Source organism: Podarcis cretensis, assembly GCF_951804945.1.
Source record: "Podarcis cretensis genome assembly, chromosome: 15".
NCBI classification, from domain to species: domain Eukaryota; kingdom Metazoa; phylum Chordata; class Lepidosauria; order Squamata; family Lacertidae; genus Podarcis; species Podarcis cretensis.
The window spans coordinates 7998773-8021947 of NC_137185.1; the positions used below are offsets into that span (position 1 = coordinate 7998773).

General features: G+C 43.5%; 1 protein-coding gene across 43 annotated transcripts in view; it reads right to left on the minus strand.

The window, feature by feature from the left end:
• Positions 1-23175, minus strand: part of MSI2 (musashi RNA binding protein 2) — a 413369-nt gene that overhangs the window by 162610 nt on the left and 227584 nt on the right. The window lies entirely within an intron of this gene.

The window sequence follows — 23175 nt, forward strand, 5'->3', positions numbered from 1 at the left end:
TTCAGAGAGGTGTATAAATGCCAGATTTCTGTAGTAATTAGGATGCACTGAACTACATTTGCAATAAATTTTAGCTAAGTCATGCAGAAGTACCCTAACTATGTGATAACCTTTCTTAGCTAGAGGCTTACCCACAACTGTCAGAATAAAAGGTAGCCCTGAATATACTCCCCCCCCCCACCGCAGCCTCAAGACTGATAATATGTTTTCCTTTCCTGCCTTCCCACTGAAATAAAGGACATTCCTATTTCTAATACTTGTCTTGATTTGGTCAGGCATCAAAGCAATTAATGCAACATTCCCCAAACTCCTGATAAGCAAAGCACTTTTTTCTGAATTAAAACTGGCAGCACACTTCATTGTCACATCTGAAAAGCTTTCCCTAGGGTAGCAAGAGCTGCTTGCCCTCAGAGGAATCTCTCTGCCGTTGCTTTCTGAGAATTCATGTTCAGAGCATACCTTCTATTTGGAAGAAGGCAAGCTAAGAGTCATAGCTCAAGCAGTGAGCAGGAATGGTTGCCCTTCAGCATTCGAAGTGACCAACTGATTCAATCACACCCTGTGCAGAGCTTAAGGAAACTGACTATTCTCAGAGGAGGCTGACTGGAAGTGGGTCAGACCAGGGAGTCATACAGAGATGCAATGGACAGCCTCCTTTGTAAACTGGTAATTCTTATGACTCTGTATTGGCGTAGATTGGATCATTCAATCACACTCATAAAAATCAATCATCAGTAGAATCCAACTGGAAGGATGACATGACCAGAACAATGGATCATGAAGAGAAACCACGTAGAAGCTCCTGGGGATATGGGCTCCAGCAGTGGCAGCAGGAAAAAACATTAAGGAGCGCACAGAAGGGCAATGTGTCTTTCTGAGTGGTGCGGGGGGTGTTATTCCACATATTAGATTTTGGAAAGGGGAAAAAACAATATTTTTCTCTTTAAGACCTCCACCTAAAATGTATTTTCTCTGAAATAAGTCCTATTGATTTTGATGGAGTTAACCTTTCAAGGAAGCATGTTTAGGGCTGCAGCCTTATTTTAATTTCCAGTTCATGATTCAATCATAATTTGTGTGTGAAAGGAACATTTTATTTAAGTAACCACAATGAGTCCAGCACAAGGCTGGTGGTGGGGGCAGCTCCTTCCCTGCCCCTCCTGGTACCACTTGTGGGCTCAGTAGAGGCTTTAATATTATTTATTGTTTACTGGCACAGAGTATGGGAATTCCTATTTTAGGGTCACCAAAACCTGGCTATAAACAACAAAATATTTTATCCACATCTCCAGCATAGAAATCTCACTGATATAATTGATCCTAATTACCCAAGCCAAGGATATAAATGCAGTACTGGTTTGCTGTGCAGCTTCTGCTTAAGGCTTTATGAAAAGGCTATTGTATAAATAAATGATTGGATTCCCTATTCAACTTCTCTTTAGATCTGACAGCCTTAATTTTGATGCAAAGTAGCCCCTGCCACAGCACAGAAAAATTCACCACCGCCTCTGCTATGGTTTTATTTTAAAGGTAAATTTGATGATATCTGGTGTTCTGTTGGCCTTAAAAAAAGTTTTAAACAAAACTCCAAAAGCCCATTTACGCAGGTAACCATCAAAAACACTGTTTGTAGTTTTTTTTTATTAGTGTGGCTGTAATTAAAAGAGAATTTCACACACACACATACAAACAAAATCTTTAGCAGCACTTATCAAAACCCATCCCCGCAGCCTATCAATTAGGATTACAATAACCCCACTCCCCTGTTGCCTTGGCTATTAGCATTTTGATTGAATGTCTGTTGAAAAGTGACTGGAAACAGAAGATTGTGCTCGGAAAGTAATGTCACTTTATTCGCTTTCATTGAAGCTTGTCTAGTTGTCTCCAAGCCCAACTCAAAAGAGACAAGACAGTTCCAAAAAGCAGCAATTTTTTTTGATGGTGAATTATTTATTCCCCCCACCTTCTCAAGGTGGGAGAGATTGGTTTATGGAAGGGGCACAAATGCTATTAAAGCACTTGACAGTAGAGGTCTTGTTCTGCTCAAAACCAGAATCAACTCGGAATTAGCTCATCCAAATGCTCAGCGTCCTGCAAAAAGCATACAGGGAAACAATGCTCCTCTTCCTCTGCCTGCTCCCAGCCACAAACCACCAAAAATACAACCCTAACAGTGGCCTTGGGTGAGTGACCTTCCAAGAGACTCTGTGCTAGCAAGCTATTTTCAGTGTTCGACACATGCTCCAACTGTCCCTGTTCACCAAAGACAGCCTCCATTTTCTGCTCCCAGTCCCTCGCTGTCTCCGTTTTTGTCTTTTGGGAATGACTTGTTGGTATGAGTTGCAATTCTTCAGGGTTCAACTCCTTCCCAAAGCTGTCCAGAAGACAAATCTCTGAAACTAGCTATAATAAAGCCCCTTGAAAGAGGGCTGGTTTGTAGCTGAAGACATCAGGCAAAAGAGTGGCCACATCCTCCCATGCAGATGGCCAGATGGTGAAATGGGTAGAGTCTCAGACTATGACACAGGAGACCCAAATTAAAAGTCCAACTCAATCCTGGGGCTCACTTGCTGACCTTGAGCCAGTTGTTATCTCACCACACATGAGACAAAGGAAGTGGGCTTTCATTGAATCAGATCACTGATCTGTCTAGTTCAGTATTTTCAACACTGACTAGTATCAGGTCTCAGACATTTTTCCAGTCCTTCCTGGAGATGCAGTTCTACCTCCACTGGGAGGCAATGCCTTTATCAAACCACTTTTAAAAGATTTACTGTCTCTCCAGCTTACTTTTAAGAATGCACACAAACTGGGAAAGCGACGGAAATGGACGTGAGATGCTGTGGACTCTTGTGCAGTTGCCTTTCAGGGTCATAGTTGCAGACAGAAAATTCTGCAGGTGCACTGCACCCAACACTCATGAAAAATAACCTATGATTACGGAACTCTTCACCCTCACATCAAGCAAGTGGCATTGTTTCCTTCTTCTCCTTTATGTCTCCCATCTGCTTTGTTTTGTTTCTGGTCTTGCATCACAGTCCCAGCAACGAACTGAGGAAGACCTAGCAGAAATGATGATCCAACTTGCTGTCAGCTTTGCTAAGGTCACCTTGATTGCTCTGGCTAGGTCCCTCCACCCCCTTTCACTAGAGCAGCAGTTCTTCCCACCCATTCAAGATCTCCCGCTTCCTCTCCCTTCCATCTCACCCTCACAACCGTCTCCCCACCCAGCAACAACTCCGTTATAATGGTATCTGGCAGCACCCTTTCCCCCCATCACCACCACCCATCTATATATACAGAGAGAGAGAGAGAGAGAGAGAGAGAGAGGGCGTATTTATCAAAGATTTCAAGGGAAAGATATGAAAAGACAAGTAAATTGTCATAGAGGGAAATAATGTATAAGTGCACAGTATTTTACAAATGAAAACAATAAAAAATCAGACAGTAGGATTATATAAACCAAGTATGCATGTGTGTGTGTGTGTGTGTGTGTGTGAGAGAGAGAGAGAGGGGGGGGAGGGAGGGATCTGGATTGTGCAGGAGAGATTGCAATTCTTTTGCCAATAATAATAATTTTTAAAATAATGTTATTCTTTATATGCCGCCCATTTGACTGGGTTGCGCCAGCCACTCTGGGCGGCTCCTGACAGATATCAAAAACACTCGAAAACATCAAACAATAATAACTTCCCTTTACAGGGCTGCCTTCAGATGTCTTCTAAAAGATCCTTGAGCACATGGAAATGTAAACACACACAAACACAATTTTATCTGACTGTCTCCTCAGGTGAAATATATTTTGCAAGTTTTTAAAATGATACAACACTCTCCAGAGCCTATTTGCCAGAGGAAAAGGTGGGAGGGATGTGTATATTACAAACAGAAAATTCCCTTTTCAAATCACTGTCAGTTCCATAATATACTCCATACTATATCCATTCTGATCATACCAGTTGTATCTATGGCAATATATTTAAATCCATACAAACTACAACAACAGGAGCTAGTTTGGTTTTCTGAGCACAGGTTCCAAGCCTGACAAGGGGAGTTCACCCTATGGCTATTTTCAACTTACTTTGGACATCACCTTCTGTGTTTGCCAAGCGTCATGTAGATATGAACAAGAGTTTGAGTGCAAGATTCTGCCATGAATGTGGGTCTCTTCCTGTTCCAGAGAGGAAGATACCTCAGCTCAAGGCTTGCTAACAATTAGGCAAAACACAACTCTCTTGCCCATTGCTACTGAAGACAGGAAAACAGACGGGCAGCAATTTAAACTCCTTAGACCCCAGTTGCCTTTTAATTTTACAATCACACTAAACTTCTATCCATTTTTTTACGTCAACTCCATGGGAAAAAAATCTGTTTCCCCACCAAACTCCGAAATAGTCAACTATGCACTGCTCCAATGATTGCAATGGGACTTCAACAGGCTCCACGTCCTCTGAATTTAGCAGTTACAAACGTGGTTGAACTATGTTTTGTTCCTCTCTCACATTTGTATTGTAAACTCCCCTCCAAGTAGCTCAGAACACAACCCCATGACACAGGCACAGTTGTGAATGAGAATGGCTGAGCCAAGGTCACCCAGGTGAGTTTCAGACCCATTCAAACCCAAGTATCCTCAAGCTCAAGTCCAGCACACTGATCATAACACCACACTGGCTCTCCATTAGACTTATTCCAGAGTTCATCCACCAAAGTGCCATTCTGTCTTCCTCAGTGTGATACCTAATTAATCAAGCATCTGATTGGTTTGGATACTAGGTCAATGAGCACTGCATAACATAAACATCATATATAGTTGCACCCTGGTTGTCGAACGGAATCTGTTCCGGAAGTCCGTTCGACTTCCAAAACGTTCGCAAACCAAGGTGCGGCTTCTGATTGGCTGACTGGCCCCGGAAACAATGCCAACAGCCGAAACGTACATTCAACTTCCAAAAAGTGTTTGCAAACAGTAACATTTATTTCCGGGTTTGCTGTGTTTGGAGCTGAAGCATCTGCGTACCAAGGGGTTCGAAAACCAAGGTATGACTGTACTGTATTTCAGAGCCCTAAGCCATTGAAAATTGGTACTGACAGCCATCATAGCACTGCAGTCGAAGCCCTCCCTTTCTCTCTACCCTTATATAGAACAGTCTCTGTGGCAAAATTTTCTAGGAAAGAAATTACTGATGGCAGTTTCCACTTGGCTGACAATAGACTCCGGTCTAGTCTGCTTCCCTTGCAAGCCTCACACTCCCACTTAACTGCACAAATAAACTTAAGAGATTTACATACATCTTATGTATACAGGCCTCCTGGTTCATGAGGTATATGGCGCAGGAGGATAGATTGTGACCATTTTGGAAAAGAGGTTCTACAGACATACCCAAACCTGTACATCTATCTATTTTCCCTCCATTCCAAGCTCTGCCTTCTATATCTTCCAAGTAGAAATTTCCACCAGAAATTCATGTGGATGTTAATTACAGAGACAGGACTGTTGAGGGCAAATGTTAAAGGTAATTTGAGGGGTGGGGGAGAAACTATGTATGCCACCTTGGTCTCCTTGGAGGAAAGATGGGATGGACTGTGCTATGGCAACTGCCTATCCTGATTTCATCTTGGCCTTCTTTCCAGGAAGTGTGGAGAAACACAGAGTAGGGAAAATGAATGGGCACAATGGGAGAAAAGAAGGGTAAGGACAACAGGTAACTGTTGCTGATCCTAATTCTTTACAAGGCTAGTATATATATGCATCCCTATGAGTATGGATATAGGATATTTACATTTCTTGTACACCCTGAGAAAGAAATACACAAAAAGGAAAGTGGTAACAAGATAACTGGCAGAATCAGAAGATTCAGGAGTTATACCGGATTGCAAACAGAATCTACCAAGTTCTTTTCTGGTGCAAAAGACTCTAGGAAAAAATACATTTTAAACAGCACAATTGTAATGCATGTTTACAGTGAGGTTTACTCCTCAGCATAGGGCTGCAGTCCTAAAGTGTGATTCTCCTCTCTGCCCGCCTTCAACATCTTGGCCTGTGGCACTGGAGCAACGTACTCAAGTCCTTTCAAAAATACACAATAAAAGAGACAGACTGACAAATGTGAAACTGGTTTGGCTTTGTTCGGTAAGTAGCAGCTGCACCAAGATGACGAGAGCAGCTGTGGGTCTGAAATTAGCCATTCTATGAAGAAATGGATTTGATAAATAATAAAATAGTGGTATTAGCAACAGATGCTTTGCACATCAGATGACTCTGAACATATGCAACAACTGTGGGTCATAATTTGGGGGTGGGAGAGACATGTCTACCAACATGCAAGCGTGAAAGTACATTAAAGTGCTTTATATATTTGACGCATACAGACAACACTGTTTGCTTCTGTCCACACCATTAGTACTACCAACATTATTAGTTTAGCTTTTAAAAGCAAAACAAGAACAGAAGATTGGGGGGGGGGGTGAGAAGAGAAAAACAGGTTTCTATGAGGAAAAACTCCTAAGGTGAAAAGTGAGACCTTGGCCAGCTGACCAGGAATTTGAGTCAACCACTCTATAATTTGCACTATCCATAGTTTTCTCATAAGGACTAGAATCTTCCTTTAAAAAACGCTGAAAGCTGAGTTCCCCACCCCATAATCTCTCCATAGCCATGGATTCTGTACCTGAGGCTGCATGGATAGTTTCATGGTATTTAATTATTGGATGACACTGAATTTAGATGTGTCTGTGTTGGGTCAGGAGTTTCCTGCTCTGTTGTTGTTTAAGAGACACAATGAAATTTTCTTGCTAGATTCCTGAGTGTAGTGTTCTCTACACTTTCTATGACCGGGACTATACTTCATGCGGTGTGTGATTGCAGCCACATTGATTTCAAGATTCACAGCACCAGCTTTCTAGAAAATGTAAGTGTACAAAAGCAACAGGGTTAGGAAGAAGCCCAGCCCATTATTAAAGAAACAGAAGGTAGTATATAAATGGTTCATTCCATGTGGCAATAACACAGTTGTAGCTTGGGGATTTAATTACCAGATAACCTCCTTGGGATCTGCCCTGCACAAGGAGCCACAAATGCAGGTCCACTGCGTATGGTGTGTTTTGATAAACATGGAAAAAATTGGCAGGGCTGGGAAAGGGGACAGGATAGCAAACCTCTGGTGGGAACAGGTTTACTCATTTATTTGCACCCGAAGATGACATATTAAACTAAGTGGTTAAGAAAGAATAAAAGACATGACTCATAGGCAACCTGAATTAATGCTAGCGCAGATAAAGCCTCTCTTAATGATGCAACAGGCTGCTTTCTAAAGTAAGTTATTTTTAGGGGGGTGAGGTGGAATCAACACAAAGAGACATTAACCCAATTGTTAACTGAGAGCCAACATTATTTCATGTTCCGTTCAGAAAGTAGCAAAATGATGCCATCATTCATACTAGGACTCTGACCTCCATGGAGACAGAAGGATTTTTTTAAAAAAGCCACTTCTAAATTACACATTTGGAAACAGAAATAAGTCAGATTTTAATCCTCAGCCTTCAAAGCCTCTCCTTCACAGCTCAATGGCTTGAGCCATGCAAGCAAGCACTAGCCTTTTTCCAATTCAGCTCCTGCTGTATCCCAAATTTATTTTTGAAGCATTCAGCAGCATCAGGAAAGCTAATATAATGACGGAGGAAAAGAGGATCTCAAACTCTGTCACAGGTGTATCCTTCAGAGAGAAGAAAGATTCAGTCTTCCTATGCTGAGCCACACTTCCATGTAGCAGTTATAACATGGATAATTGCAGAGCCAGAGTCAGCACAGACACGGAAACTGCTTGCACAGCCTAAGGCAAACTGGCACCCTCCAGATCTTTTGGGGTACACTGATGGGACTTGTAGTCCAAAGCATGAGGGGGACACCAGATTGGTGGAGATTGGTGTACACCATGGTGGCAGTCCATGCTGCTGAGCCACTCTCATGTGTTACGGCCACTTTCTTGAGCCACGCTGTTATGAGGAAGCTTCTCCAATGTTACCTCCTGTTGCTTTGTGGTCAAGGAAGTCGACAAAAAGGCTTCCATTATCCCTCAATATTTCCCTTAAAAAAATAAAAAAAAAGGTGGCAGATTCACCACATCTGCTTGCAGAACATAAATACGAGTCGGCTTTCTTTTTACCAAACCCATTAAAAACCACACTCAGAAATGACAACGTAGAACAAATTGTTCAGTATGTTAAAATGTTTTATGTAACATTTTCCTCGATGCTGGAGGGGATCTGCCTGTTTTCTCAAGGCTGCCTGCTGATTTATTACACTTGGCATCTTTAATACCACTCACTGCATTAAATCTGTCTATGTAAATGTTGCATTTTGTTCTTTCCCTTCGTGAGCACTTGGATTTCTACCAATTAATGTTTTGAAACCGTCCCACATGACTTGAAAACGCAACCTGATAATATCTCCGCTTTTATAGTTCTGAGATGGTACAAACAGCAATAATGCTCCATGAATTAATTCATAACATAGAGGTAGTAGGGGAGATATGTCCCAGTTTAAATCTAGAGAACACCACAGGATATTCTTCCTGTGCAGGACCTGAAGTAATTCATTATGATTCTGCACACAGTTTCTGGTAAACCTCTTAAGAGTAAAGTAAGTCTGCCAGATAATGGAAACGGCACTTCTTTGTATCTTAAGCAACAAGACCCTTAAAGCTCATCCTTCATACTGGAGAACACTTGGAAGAAGTTACATTAAGGTTGTTTCTGGACAGCACTTTTTATTTTAAAAAACTACAAAATGTCAAGGTTTCCAGTTATGGACAGGTTTACTCACCATCACTTTAGAAAAACAAAACAAACGTTTCTGTATTGATTCTTTTTTCTCTGGCTGCCTTCTGGAGATTCCTGCTTGCCTCATGCCTCCAAATTTCTGGAAGTGATTTCCCTTCATTACGGATCTTATATTTAGCAATAAGGTATGACAGCCAACATGAAAAATGGCAATTATTCTGCACCCCAGGTAGCACTGCACAGCATAGGAGGGGAGAGGTCAAGTGAATGGAATCACTAAAGATGTTCACTAATCTTCAGATTAGTCTTTAGTATGTTTACATGGAAAGGTTGCACAGAAGTGATCTAAGATTTTATTATAACAACTTAGGACCAAACAGGTAGTTGCAATGGCCTTATGTGCACATCACTTGAAACCACAGTTAAATTAAAGGATGGTTTAAAGGTGAATATGCAGCATGCTAGTGCATGCTGCTAAAACCAGGAGCATTTCAATCCTCCTCCGCTCTTGCTGTGCTGCTAGGAGCTGAGCCATGGTTTGGCTTACCATGACATCTGAACCAGGGCTAACGGTTTGTTTCCTCAAACCGACTACAAAAGGAACTTACGACTTTTCTTTTGGTGGCGGCATGACTACTCATAGCACAGAATCAGAAAGGACTTGAGCATCTACATATCACACGATAGTGACAGACTGTATGGACAATTGCTTTATCTGAAAAATTTACAAGAAAAGTGTGTACGCTTTGAATAGCAAACATGATGCAGATGTTAACAAAATATGAGACCCTTTTACAAGATTTTCTAATGAATGTTTCAACAACTGGCATCCACCAAGTTCACTAACAAGGTTATGTCAAGATCTGATAAACTGATCATCTGGGAAATGGGAACTTCTGCATTATGTTTATAATCTTTTGAAAATTTAGATACACACACACACACACACACACACACACACACAACCATCCAACCAAACAAGTTCAGGTAACACCTCATTGTTTTGTCTGGAGAGAAACAAACCACAAACCAAGGTTCTGATGTGATGCTAAGCCAGACCATGGCTTAGCTTCCAGCAGTGCAACGTCAGAAGGCATAGGGGAAGAAGCAAAGTGCCTGTAATTTTAGCAACTTATGTTACCACATTCACATTTAAAACCATTTACTTTGGCCAAGCTCCTTTTGGGAGGGACGAATGGCTATAAATGTAATAATAAATATATCGATTTGACCAGGTTTTTAGTTTGCACAGAAAAGGAGTTATGAATCTTAAATAAAACCTGAGTCAGAATTGCTCCAAATTCTAGTATGCCAAAGTCTGTCAAACAGACTTTTAAACATGGAGCAACATCAGAATGCACCAGGCTGGCCTGATAGCATGCATGGTTGCCATCAGCACAGCAGGGAGCCATCACCTCCCTCCCTACATGAAATTGATGATGTAATGATAGCTATTGGAACAAGCTGGTCAGGAGGAAAAGGATATGAAAACAAATATAGAACCAAAGATCTAATGGGAGGCAGTCTTGATGGCTACTCCAGTTTGGCTGGCATGAAGAAAACTGAAACAAGAGAGGGCTTCAAGTCCTTAATGAATCCTTGCTTAATTTCCTCTCTTAATTTCCAATTAAATAACATTAATGAAAAGCACCAGGTTTCTCAACCCTGGTGGAAAATGAATTAAATGGTGAAATAGATGGGAACGAGTGTGAATCGTCAACTTCTCTGCAGCTTGTGCAACCAGTGGACACTATTCATGCAAGAGAAGAGAGAGTTTTCTGCCAGTTTTGACACTGCCACCTCTGATCTGGAAACAAAGCTGTTCCCTGTGGATCAGAGAATGACTACAGCCACTATACCTTCTGTGGGGTATACACAAGCAAATTGCTGGACAAGGGCATTTATGATGACAGCCATTAAGCATCACATACAGTAGAAGTTCTTTACAACACCAATACTTTATAAGGAATCTTTGTACAGTGCTTAGAGTGCATGTAAATATGCCAGGTGGCATAACCACAAGTCAAGATCTATAAACCCAGGTAGGATTTATAGTATATCAAATCTTGCCATATGAAGGGACCTCAGCAGCTTGTGCTGCTGTATAAACACTTCCAGCCATATTTTCATTTTGAAATTACATTTTATGAATAAGTTTCTGAAACAAGGTGTGCCCACAATACCAATTGGTGCATACTTGTTGAGAGGTATAAAATTCCATTTGTTCATTAATGGTCCTTCTGTGTCTACATAGTCCTTCTGATTCCTTATTCCCCTCCCTACCGTGCCATTATAAGATTTAACAGCAAAAACCCCCACCACTCATCAACAGTAATTTTTAAAGGCTTCCTACAACTCTTCATTTTCCAGGTTTCTTTATGAGATAATATACACTATCCAAACCATGCTCCTTTTTTCACTGGCAACCCATTCCTTCTTACTGAAGCCTCAGAAGGCACACATTGATTTTCTGAATTTGCCCTAATACTTGCAAGCAGCAGCGCACCCAACATTCCAAAAATGCTATGTAGGGCTGGAGAGACCTGGGTTCAAATTCCCTCTTGGACATGAAGCTTCCTGGATGGCCTCTGAGAACAAGGCATGGTCCCTCAACCCAAGCTACTTCATAGGTTTGTTGCAAGAAGTGTATACCACATGTGCACAGCTCCTTGGAGGATGGTCAAGGTGGGAAAGTGTTAATTTTTCAGCGACTGTTAAATGGAACCAAGGGTCACTTGAAGGTATGCGCAAGACCTGTGATTTAGCAGCAGAATTTGGAAGGCAAGAAAGAACTCCGTCACAAGCAACTTAAGGCTACTGCCAAATTAGGCAATGGAACTGCCTCTTCTAAATCCATTTGTTGGTAAACTTCTGCAGGATCTTTCTTTAAATTTTTTTTAAAATGCATGACTTTGTTTTGCTTGAGCCAAACAGCAATAAACAAACAACGGCAGCAATTCTTAATCATCTTTATATAGTGTAGATAAAAACGTCAATTAGAATTTCAGAGGTCGGCTACAGAAGTGAATTCCTGGCATCCGTACAGAACAATGAAAGGCTATTTTTCTCCTTAGAAAAACATTATCCTGAGCCGGAGCTTAGACAATATCTCACCAACAACATCATTCCTGTCTCCTTCAATAAACAGAGTGATTACACCAACTGGCCATACCTAGACAATTACTTTTATTTATCAAGATTTGCTGGAAGCCAAATTCCTCGTCTTTCTTTAAAAGCAAAATCCAAAGGAAGGGAGGGGGGAGGGAGGGAGGGAGGGAGGGTGATGATATGGGGCAGAGAGGGATTGCTGAAGGGTTACACCGCTAAACTAAGCTGAAATTCCCTTTTACAGTATCTGAGACACAACACACACACACACACACACACACACACACTGACCCAGTAGAATCAGGGCTTGTCTGAACAAGTGTTCCTAGTTTGCTTAAAGCGTAACTGCTGAGAGTGAGCAGAAAGTAGATAGGAGATGGTGAGTAATAAGTGTCTGGGTGAGAAACGAGTGCAGCAGGGTAGAAAGGGAGGGTTGTATCCAATGCTGTGTGAGCAGTCTCGCTTGTGCAATGGCACTTCCTCTTCTGTCCCGGTGTGCTCCCAAAATCTGCTCCAGAGATTCCCCCGGCTTTTGCCGGGAGTGGGGGCAGGGGGAGCTGCTGCATAGGAGAGCAGAGGAGGGGGAAGTTCTGTTGCAGAAGTGGAAGTCTGCTGTGTGAGTGGAATGGCAACATTCAATACCAATCTAGAATCTGGGACCACTAAACTTGCAAGGCTATCTCCTCATGACCAGGACCCTGCTGCCTGATCCTCCCTGCATCCCTACAGCATCAAGACCTCCACCTTCTTTTTGCCTGACTATTCCTGGGGGTTGGACTAGATGACCCTCGTAGCCACTTCCCACTGCAATTCTATGATTCTATGAATAATAAAGCCCTTTGTGAGGACCTGATGAGACTTAAATTGAGAGGCTTTCAATCTGTGTACAGCTGCCCTGTATGGTGAACTACCACATGACATATGTTGCAGCATGTTTCTGGGCAGTGAAGTGCCACCAAGGCCACTGGATCCTCCTGGAGAGAGATAGAATAGGGCTTCCTGTTCCAATCAATGAAATCTTCCCTGAGTCGGGTGTAGTTCTATGTTCTGTGACTGTCCTTCAGTCCCGAATTTGGGCTTAATCTTTGATCCTGCCTCCTGGTTTGTCCGTCTGCTGCTTGAACCTGCACCCTGGTTTTCACCCATCCTGATTACTGGGCCTCACAGCAAGAACCCCTTCACGCTGCCTCCCACCTTCTTAGATGCCTTGTGAAAAGCAAGAATGGCTCTTGGAGCAAACAGCCTTTCTGCCAGTGTATGGGCCTGGGCGAGAGCTGGACACTGCCAGCCTCCAAAGCCAGCCTGGCTCACCTGCTCGGCATGCTCAGCAGGAGCCCGCGTGCCTTTTGGAGCTCTCTTACCTAATGAAGTTAGAAGGACATCATCTTGAGAGATCCTTTCCAGCCCGCAAGATCAATAACTACTGCTGAGTTTAAGATCTTATCTAGGAGGCTGCAAGGATAACAAAATAAAACTTTCCCCCCATTCCAATTACTTAATCCCTTCAAGATTGATCCTGGTACTTTTAAAAGGGGCTCAATCAACTTTTTAGAGAGAGTCAAGAGAACTCTTTTAATACGCTATTTAACCCCACCCCAACTCTTTTTTGGGGTGGGGTGAGGGATTATAAACAGAAAAACAGCCTATGGACACTTTATCACAGTCTTGTACAGAATAACCGGCCTGCTTGCCTGCCTACACTCTCCTAGTTGTCAGATGGGTGTTTTGAGTGGTGGGCCTGACAAGTTCCTGACCCAGAAGGAATCATTATTTGCTCCAGGTGAGTGGGCAGCTGCTAGGCTAAACTATACTTATCAACAGAGCTAAACTCTATCCTTAACTCCCAAATTACAGAGGAAACAATACAGCAGGCAGTTCTCCTGTCAACCACCAATGTACCAAACAAGACTTGTGCAAGAAAACTGACTGGTGGATTGTGTCCCTTGTCTGAAATCCCAAAGAGCCCTCATGCCTGTCAATTCTGAGCTAGATGGACCAGCTCCCTAGGTTCCTATGTATAACTTCAACAGAGCGCTATTCATTCTGGTACATCAAATGGAGCACCGGGAACTTTCTCTTTCATAGGGATACCCCCTTCTTCCTTTTATATGAATGCAGTATGTAGAATTTCACATCTATACAAGCAGAAACAAGTTTTTGCATTCATTGGATCTATCCTTCCTTTGGCAAATGCTGCTCTGACTGAGAAAGCTACTGACAACCCACTGCAATCTACCACGTTAGACTGCTCTTTCTATAAAAAGCTCAGGGTGGCATGCATGAGCCCACCTTTAATCCTCACAGCAGCCTGGTGAGGTAGGTCTGCCTGAGAATGTATGATTGACCTCAAATCACTGAAAGAGCTTTGTGGGTTGGTAGGAATTTGAATCAGGGTCTCGCTAGTCTAAGTCCAACACTCCAACCACCACATCAGAGTTGGGGAAACTGTTTTGGCCCAAGGGCTGCATGCCTCTGGTAGGCATGGCCAAGGCAAAAATGTGGGGTGGCCACAGACACACATACATCACACCCACACCCCTCGCTCTCTGACTGTGACCATCTGAAAATGAGAGGCTGGAGTTTTCAGCAGGAGGGAGGACTGCAATTCACAGAGAGGGGTGGGTTAACTCTTCCTTCTCCAGCTGTGAGCTCCCCACCAAAACCCAGTTGAACACTCTACAATTAAGCTAAGGGAAAGCTTTAAACTGGCTACAGTAGAAGGCTGATTTCAAAGCTCAATTGCATGGCGAGGGAGCAGGAAGGAGATGCTACAGGCCAGACAAGCATGCCCCTTGGGGGAGCACCCAGCCTGGTGACTGTCAGTTCTCTACCATGGTACTGCAACACACTAGTTCTCATTTAGATAGGGGCGAGAGAGCGCAGCATGCTGTTTGCACATGAGCGCACAACTATGGTGTTGGACTCTATCATTTATGGAGCTGGGGTGGAATCCGACCAGGATTAGAGCCCTGTCGATGGAAGGGCTTAATGCAGCTTCTGCCCACAAGCTGCCTATTGACAAAAACTGCATTAAGCCAGCTGAAGCTCGTTTGGAGAGCAGGCATGTAAAAAGCCTTAGGGAAGCTGTAACGGACAGCTGAGCTAGGCCAGAGTCTGCGGATGCAGTGCCTCAGGATTCCACCAGAGGGCTGGAGCCTCTCTCTGATTGGTAGAGTGGGGTGGAGCCAGCACTTTGGGAGGGAATATAAAAGGAGCCATTCCCAAGATAGTTGGGAGATAGTTGAGAGAGAGCTTAGCAGAGAGTTTAAGGGAAAGAGCTGGAAGGAGAGTTAAGAGAGCTGGTTCTGAGGTGTGTGTAACATCCACTCTCATCCGCATCTACAGTCAAGAGAAAGGAGTTTCTGAGCTTAGATAGAATGACAGTTTGTAGTGTCTTGTGAGAGCATTCAGACAAGAGTTAACTGGGAGGGCTGAGTTTGGGCAAGGAGAAGTAGAGCTGTGAGGATACACTCTACCTGGGTCTCATTTTGGTCAGGAAGGGAGTGATCTTCTAGAAAGGGAAGAATCCCAAACGAGTTAAGAAGGGTTTGGTGATCCCCTGGATCAGTAATACTGTGAGATGTACCTCAGGAGTGAGATTCATAGGAGGCTGGGAAAGTGACAGAAAGTACCACCTTGTTAAAAACCCAAGTAACAAGCTGTAACACCGCAACAATTAAGTCGAAGGAACCGAAGTGAAACAATGTGAAAGAACCTAAGCATTTACCACCTAGTCTAGAAACCTGCAACATCTAACTGAAGAGTAATAATTGAAAATACGTAACTGAAGTTTAAAAGAAGCTGTGTGTTTGCTAACTTTTCAGAAGCTTGTAACATCCACTAAATATATATATATAATTAGAATTGACTGTTTCCTGAAAGAGCTTTATCACCTGACGCATCATTTGTTCTACCAGCTTTGTTCTGTAAAATAAATCTTTCTTATTTGTTCAACTTCTGCCTGAGTCTCCAAGTATTAAAGTTTTATCTCACACAAAACCACAAGTTAACCTATGGAGGTTATATAACCTATGGAGATGCAATCCGCTGTAATTGGTAACCAGTGGTGGGATCCATTTCAATTGGTGATAGTGGTAGGATTCACTTCAGTAGCCTACCAAAGCTGATAGGCTGAAGAAAAGTTATTCTTCCTGGTTTTCTGGGGGTTGAGGTTGGAGGGGACATTGTAAAACAGCAGTCAAAGGTGCTGGTGTGCTGAAGTATGACTCAATAACCCATAAGATGTGGTTGGTGCAGGGCAATGTGAATGTTAGGGAGGCAAAGCAAAGGAGCAGCTGGAATCCTGCTTCCCAAACACACACATTTCGTAGCACATCACACCAATAAAAACATGTTTTGTTAACAGTAGTGTTAAAAATATAGCACTGAGGTATGTGGAAGAGGGAGACAGTGAAACTGAGTAACTGTATGCACCAAGGAGGGGATGATTCTGCCCCCAAATAGATGCTATGGATTGAAATTTAAAATGCGCCTCCTTTCCAAGCCCCGGACAAAAGCAATAAGTCTGTGCCAAACATCCCCAAGGACCTGTCTTTTTCATACACCTTGACAAGGCCAGCATATTTGGCCCTGCTGGTAGGAATGGATCCGAACTGGTTCCCCAGGCAACACTTTGATAAAGGCGCTGTGTCTCCACGGGTCTCTTGCAGAAGCTAGCAAGCGCACGCCTAACTTCTTGTTGCAGTCCTCAGAGGGATGAGCCTAGTCTAACCAGCAGGTCCTGTTGCGCAGACATGGCTAGGCCTGTTCCTTATGGACAGCCCCTGCCCCACTGAATTCTCCGTTTCTCCTGAATGAATTCCTTGTCCTTGTTTCTCTGGATCTTTCACATGCAGCTCACATAACAATGCTAAACGTGCACAGAGACACTACTGAGACCAGTCGTAAAGTGAGGCTATAAAACAAACCAGAGCCAATAAAAGTCCTCAAAATCCACACCTGCCTTGCTTCCAAGCAAAAGGGCTTTTGCCAGTTTACCTTAGAGGTCTCTGTTGATGTCAAAAGTGTCCTCTGTAGAAGCAGCCCTAATCGACAGTCCTTAACTCTGTGCTAGATAAGATAAATTGAAAGGTGTTTTGACAGGAGAATCTGCCCTCCGATGGCTTGTCACTCATGTTTGTACCTGATAACACCAGGTTTCCCAAACACCTTTTTCTACTTCCCTCTGGATCCTGCATTTGTTGCAGTTCACTCTAAGAATTAAACAAAAAGCATAACATTTACATGCTTCTCATCGAAGATGTAGTGGCTTGGAGTGGTGTGACAGCAGCACAGGCAGAATGTGTCTGCCTCCATGTGCTCATGAAAAAGGGGACTTCATTAGGATCACATTGAAATAAATACAGAAATGGCAGTGATCAACTTGGTTGTGCAGGAGGAGAGAAGAGCCTGAATCTCAGGAACTACATACTGCTAACAAGTCACTTTTGAACTTGTTGACCAGAAAAAGCCTGGCCTGGACTCCAATCCCTTATTCCAATCTCTTGGTGGGAACAAAGGAACTCAGAATGAGAAAAAGAAATTAGACAGCAAGCACAGGTATCCCTTCGGGTCGGGTTTTAACCTGGCGGTCCTGGGGATTGTGAGCCAAAGACAGGGAGAAAAGTAGTATTCTATCAGGCTGGCTAGGAAGAAAGAAGCTATGGAAGAAGCAGGGAGAACCAGAAGCAATAGCAAAGGCTGTGGCTCTTAGCTATTAGCTATTCTCCCGCTGCATTTCCAGTGTCTCTGAAAGGTACTGCGAACATGGGGGGAGCTAGATGCAATGATGCCAAAAATGCACACTGAATCATGTAGCTGATAGAGGGTAGGGTTGGTGTTCACAGGATGGGAAAGCAGCTACTGGACATGCCCATGGTGTGCTTTCAAATTGGCTCCACCTTCATTTTCTTGCACATTGGTGGGAACTACATTCTGATACGTAGAGCATACAATCACAATGTTCAGTTTCTGCACAAGTGCACAAATAAGTAAATATCCCCACTAGGGGCTGATCCCAGAACCCGCATTTGTCACAGAATATGCCTACTTCTGACCTTACCTATTCTCAGTGATTAGAACAGCAACACAATTGGCAGTAATCACACCACGACCATACTTTTATTAAGGTGTGCCTGGCCTTAAATGGGCTAGGCCCCGCCTCCCCTGCCAGCCGATTGGCGGACGGGGTGGAAGGCACGCCCAGGGATTCCCTGTTCACGCGGGGGCCAGGTCCCGCCCCCGTGTGTGTGGGAGGAGGGTTTTGCCCACAACCCCCTCTCCTCCCAGGTCGGAAATGGCTTAATCACACCACGACCATACTTTTATCGTTTGTGTTGTATCTAATTTACAATGTATTTGATAATCTTTATCTAGTTTCGTCCTAGTGGAATGCACACACAGGTATTTAAATTCTACTCATTCCATGAGACGAAGAGAAGCGATTCCAATTGACCCCAAACACCTCAATATAGTCTGGAATTAATTTATAAAATAATTTGATGCCAACTATCTTTTATTATAATAATTCAGTTCTAAAACTTTGATATATACATCTCCTGTAGCACACTCCCTAGTTCATATCAACCTTTTCTCCTCTACCAGCATCAAGGCAGTTCAGCATCAAAAGAGATGAGACCCTCTTAAATCTAGTCCCTCCCACCCCCTCTTTAAGTTAGGCGGCTAACATGCACAGTGCACAAACATGTTTGCTTCCCCCCTCCCCTTCCCTCTCTGACACATCTTTAAAACATTTCCACATTCCTTTTTTCTTTCTTACATTTTATCCGGCAGAATAGAGCATTACACTCACAGCAACCCTATGAGGTAGGTCGCAATCGGTCTCATTTTATTGGGGGTGGGGGGGAAGGAGATGGGAGTTTTGGGAAGCATGATTTGAAATGCAAACATTTAAGAGAATACTATGCTGATCATTTTTACTCCAGTTTTCTGAGCTCCCGGTTCTGCCGTGACAGTGGAAGGTGAGGTCAGGCTTTCCTCTCACCAGCTGTTTGGCATTGTAGGAAATGGGGTTTGGCTACTGTCCTCATGCGAAATTTCCTGGGCTTGTAACAGACCCTGATTTTACTCGAAGGCTCTAAACTTTTGTTTGGCAGATTCCCTAAACAAATTCACTACACACATTACTCCAAGAAGCTGACACATTTGTGGCTTATAAGACAATCGGAGCAGCCACTGGCAAAATGCCTTCCTCTTCTCAGAGTATAAACACTAAGCAGTTCAGTGCTTGAGAAATCAATGGGACAACTCTCGGGAGCTCTGTTTCCAATTGGAAACAGAAACCATAAACTATATCTGCCTCCACCTCAGCCATCGGGTTTAGTGTTAAACATGGTGTGGGTGGGTGTGGCTTATATCGACATTATACCAAGAGTTTGGTATTGAAACAATGGATATTTTAGGCCTACCTCTCACTGAGTTGGAGCAAATCTAATTTATCTGCACTGTACTTCTCTAGGCCACATAATGAACTGCTCCTTCAAATTAGAAAATAAAGAGTGGTGGAATATCTGCACATAGAAATAGAGAAGGGCAGGAGGAAGGCTGGCATTCCTACCATGTTAAATTTCTGAGTGCAGTGCGTTTGTGTGTGTGTGTGTGTGTGTGTGTGTGTGTGTGAGCATTCCATTATGTGAGCTCCTACATGCAATCTGAAGTGATCTGTCTCACCTCAGTGAGAATCAGGCCCTCTGAGCCAACACAAGGTTGAAAGATTAAGAATATATCATGCCCTCCCACCACCCAGGAGCCTGCATTCAGAATCGGTCTCTCTTCCTCCGTCTCTCTGCCCACTCCCAGAATGCCACCATAATGACAAGAACTCTATTCTCCCCAGACAGCAGAACAGAGGTGACAGTCAGGTTACAACACAATCTGATTGCTGGGAGGCCTTGTGTAAACTGATGCTCCCTTGGTAAAGGTAACTGACCTCCATGGGCTCTGGCTGATCTGTGCTGTATATGGAGCCAAACAGAGGGAACGTTGCAATGGTTGTGATATACTATGTGCAGGTCAGCCAAAGACCACATAGCTCAATTATCTTTTCCTTCTGGAAGTGCTTATATATGCTTCCTCTCCACTTGCAGGCACATCAGTTGCAAACCGGGTGAGTCGATCCGGGGGTATGATGAGTCCTTACGAAGTTTCCTGAGATTCTGAACAAGGACTTTGTCTGGAGTCTCCCATTTCCCACACAGAACTACAATTCCCAGGGTGATTTAACAGTCAATCTCTCTTCCCAAGGAATAAGGATATCCTGAGGACTGTAGCTCTGTGAGAAGACATGGGGTATCTCATAACTCTCAGCACCCTAAACAAGCTAGAGCTCCCAGGATTCTCTGGGAGAAGCCATAACTGTTGGAAGTGGTATGATACTGCTTTAAATGTGTAGTGCAGATGATGCCACAGAGGTATAAGCTTGCTATGTTCTCTCGTTTCCTCAGCTTAGATGCAGACCCTTCGAAAGAAGGGAGGAAGGTGGGAAGGCAGAGAGAAATATTGCCAACGTTCATGCCCAATGCCACTAATCAGTAGGGACTTCCATTGCTTGGTCAATCTAGACAGATTCTGGGAGGCAGTTGGTGAGCAGCTCCCAAGGGAAGGCTGCCTCACACTTTCCTATCAACTAGGACAGCTGTTCTTAAGCAGGCTGCAGCTTGCCTGGAGCTCAGCTGCCAGGAAGTCCAGCACCAAGGAGCAACAGCCTAATTTCACCCACAGCACCCTTTGCAGATCATTGCCAGAGGGCGAAATCTGAAAGAGGTGGGAAGGTGGGGAAGTTACTGATGGGAATTGGCTCTGCTCACACTTCAGCAAAGCTACAGGTGAGAAAAAGTGCCAACAAGAAGTTACTGTAGTCTGCCTCAGGGACATTAATTAAATCCTTTTGGGAGGGAAAAATCTACTCCCTTAACAAGAAAAATCAAGCCCCAGAATTTGACACCAAAGCGCCTTCGCTATTTCCATTCTAAAACTTGCCACCTTTTGTGCTGCCTGAGGGAAATGGCACATGGAGACCACACCAGGGCTGTTTGGCTGCTTCCCTATTGAACATCTTCTCATTATGTCTTTGCAAGCTGTCAGGCTATCAGATTTCAAGGGGGGGGGGAATAAAGAACCCAAACTTTAACTGGATTCAAATGTGAGAAATGTTCCAAATGGTTACAGTCGGGGAGCAAGAACGGTGGATGCCATACCTGTTCAAGCACCAATAAGCCAATGCCACACAAGACAGATAGCATTGACTGTGCTCGTTCACCAAGGTCAACTGTAACCCCCAAAACTCCTCAGCTGCCCTTGGAAAGGACACGTATTTCCAGTCAAGACAGTTAACTGGCAAATGCAAAACATGGGTGCCCTCACTTCAAAATCCTTTCATGCTGAAAATTCCAGGGAGAAACAAGTGGACAAACGGCAGAGGTGAACAGTCAAGCAGCGATTTGGAAAGAAAGCATTAGAAGTGAACCTGAGGGCCTTGAGGAGGGAAAAGCACACTACTCTCAAGGCAAGAGAGACAAAGGTTTTAACTTAAGAGGGCACAGATGCAAATTGGCAGCCCTGTAGACAGGAGCCATTGTTCAAAAATCTCTTGCAAAACGCTTGGCTGACACTCCACTGGTTTTATTCATGCAGTGTTACCCCACCTGCTTACATTTCACAGAAAAGCCTCCAAAGCCCAACACTGACCATGATCCAGCCCCTAAAACATTAGCCCCCCCCCAGATGTTTCTCATGATGTGTTTTAGTATCCACATCCCAGTAAAAGACACATTCCAAGGTCCTACTGTAGCTGAGGAGGACTTCAGACTTCAAGGTCACTCAGTACTCCCCATGTGAATCCTCCACAGAGTTATAAAACCCTACTTATCTATCCACAGTCCAATGTATTTGCCAGTTGTATGAAACCAACTGTAGAGGACATCCACAGCTTATTTGACCAGCCTACTATAATGCTGGGCCCTTTTGTATGGGCTCAGAAACTGGGATTAAATCATGTATGCATAACGGAGGCCATCACAGACCAATTGCAGCGCAAATGTGTAGTGGAACTTCAGCTCACCATATAGAAAAACAACGGCGACAGAGAGAACTAGACCTCTCTAAAATTCCTCTCTATGGGCATTTGCTTTCATTTGCAAAAACACAAAACCAAAGACCTACCTTGCTTCTTTTCAATGCCTTTGTGTGCACTAATGTTCAACATTTGGTGACACATTTGCCAATGGGAAACGGCGAGGCTACAGCCTCCATTTCAAGCAAGCTTCCATGTATTTCCAGAAAGGGGATACAAGTGAAAAAAAGAAGTCCCCAGTGTACATGAGGTCTAGCGGCACAATGAAGATTTGTCTTAAACAGTTTCCCCTTTTTCTACTAGGCTACTAGTGAGGACGATAAAGTGTTCAGGTGGCGACAACCAGTAGCAGAAAACAGTGTGTGCAAACTCTCACCGCTATATGAAGATTTTGTAGGCAGCTCATCCCTGCTATGAGTATGAATTTTCCCCGCTCAAATTGGAGGGAATTTTCCCTGCTCAAATTGTTAGTTCAAGGCTTTCATAGCTTCCATGATTTGTTTTTTTAAATCCACATTCTCATGTGGATACAGGATACAGAAGCCACAGCAATGTAGTTTACAACTCAATCTCTCACCCTTACCAGGGATCAAATGTGTCAGGAACCAGAGAAAGGTTTCATGTGCAAACGTTTAGAACACCTTTGGCTGTGGTTTCTTCCACATCAGCTAGAGTTGTAGTGGTAACCACGTAACCTAAGCAACTGTTCTGTCACTTTTTATACTTGTCCAGATCCCAAGTCTACCAACACAGAAACCCAAAGCAAAGCCTGAAAAGGGAACTTATCAAATATGACACAATGGATTCAAGCTATAAGAAAGAAGATTCCAACTAAACATGAGAAAGAACATTCTGACAGGAAGAGCTGTTTGACAGCTGAATGGTCTCCCTTGGGAGGCGGTGGATTCTCGAGGTTTCTAAGCAGGGGCTGGATGGCCATCTGTCATGCATGCTGAGTTGAGATTCCTGCACTGCAGGCGGCTGGACTAGATGATCCACAGGGTCCCTTCCAATTCTACGATTTTATAACTTCAAAAACCTCTTGAAACACCCGAAGCCAAATATTATCACTGCGGAATCTTGGTCACTGAGAGAGAAAGATTCACAACTTCACAGCTAGATTGGTGCTTCTCCAACTGAGGGGAACTCTTGTTGTTTGGGGAATTAAACTATCCTTTGGCCCAGAAAGCCATTCACAACAC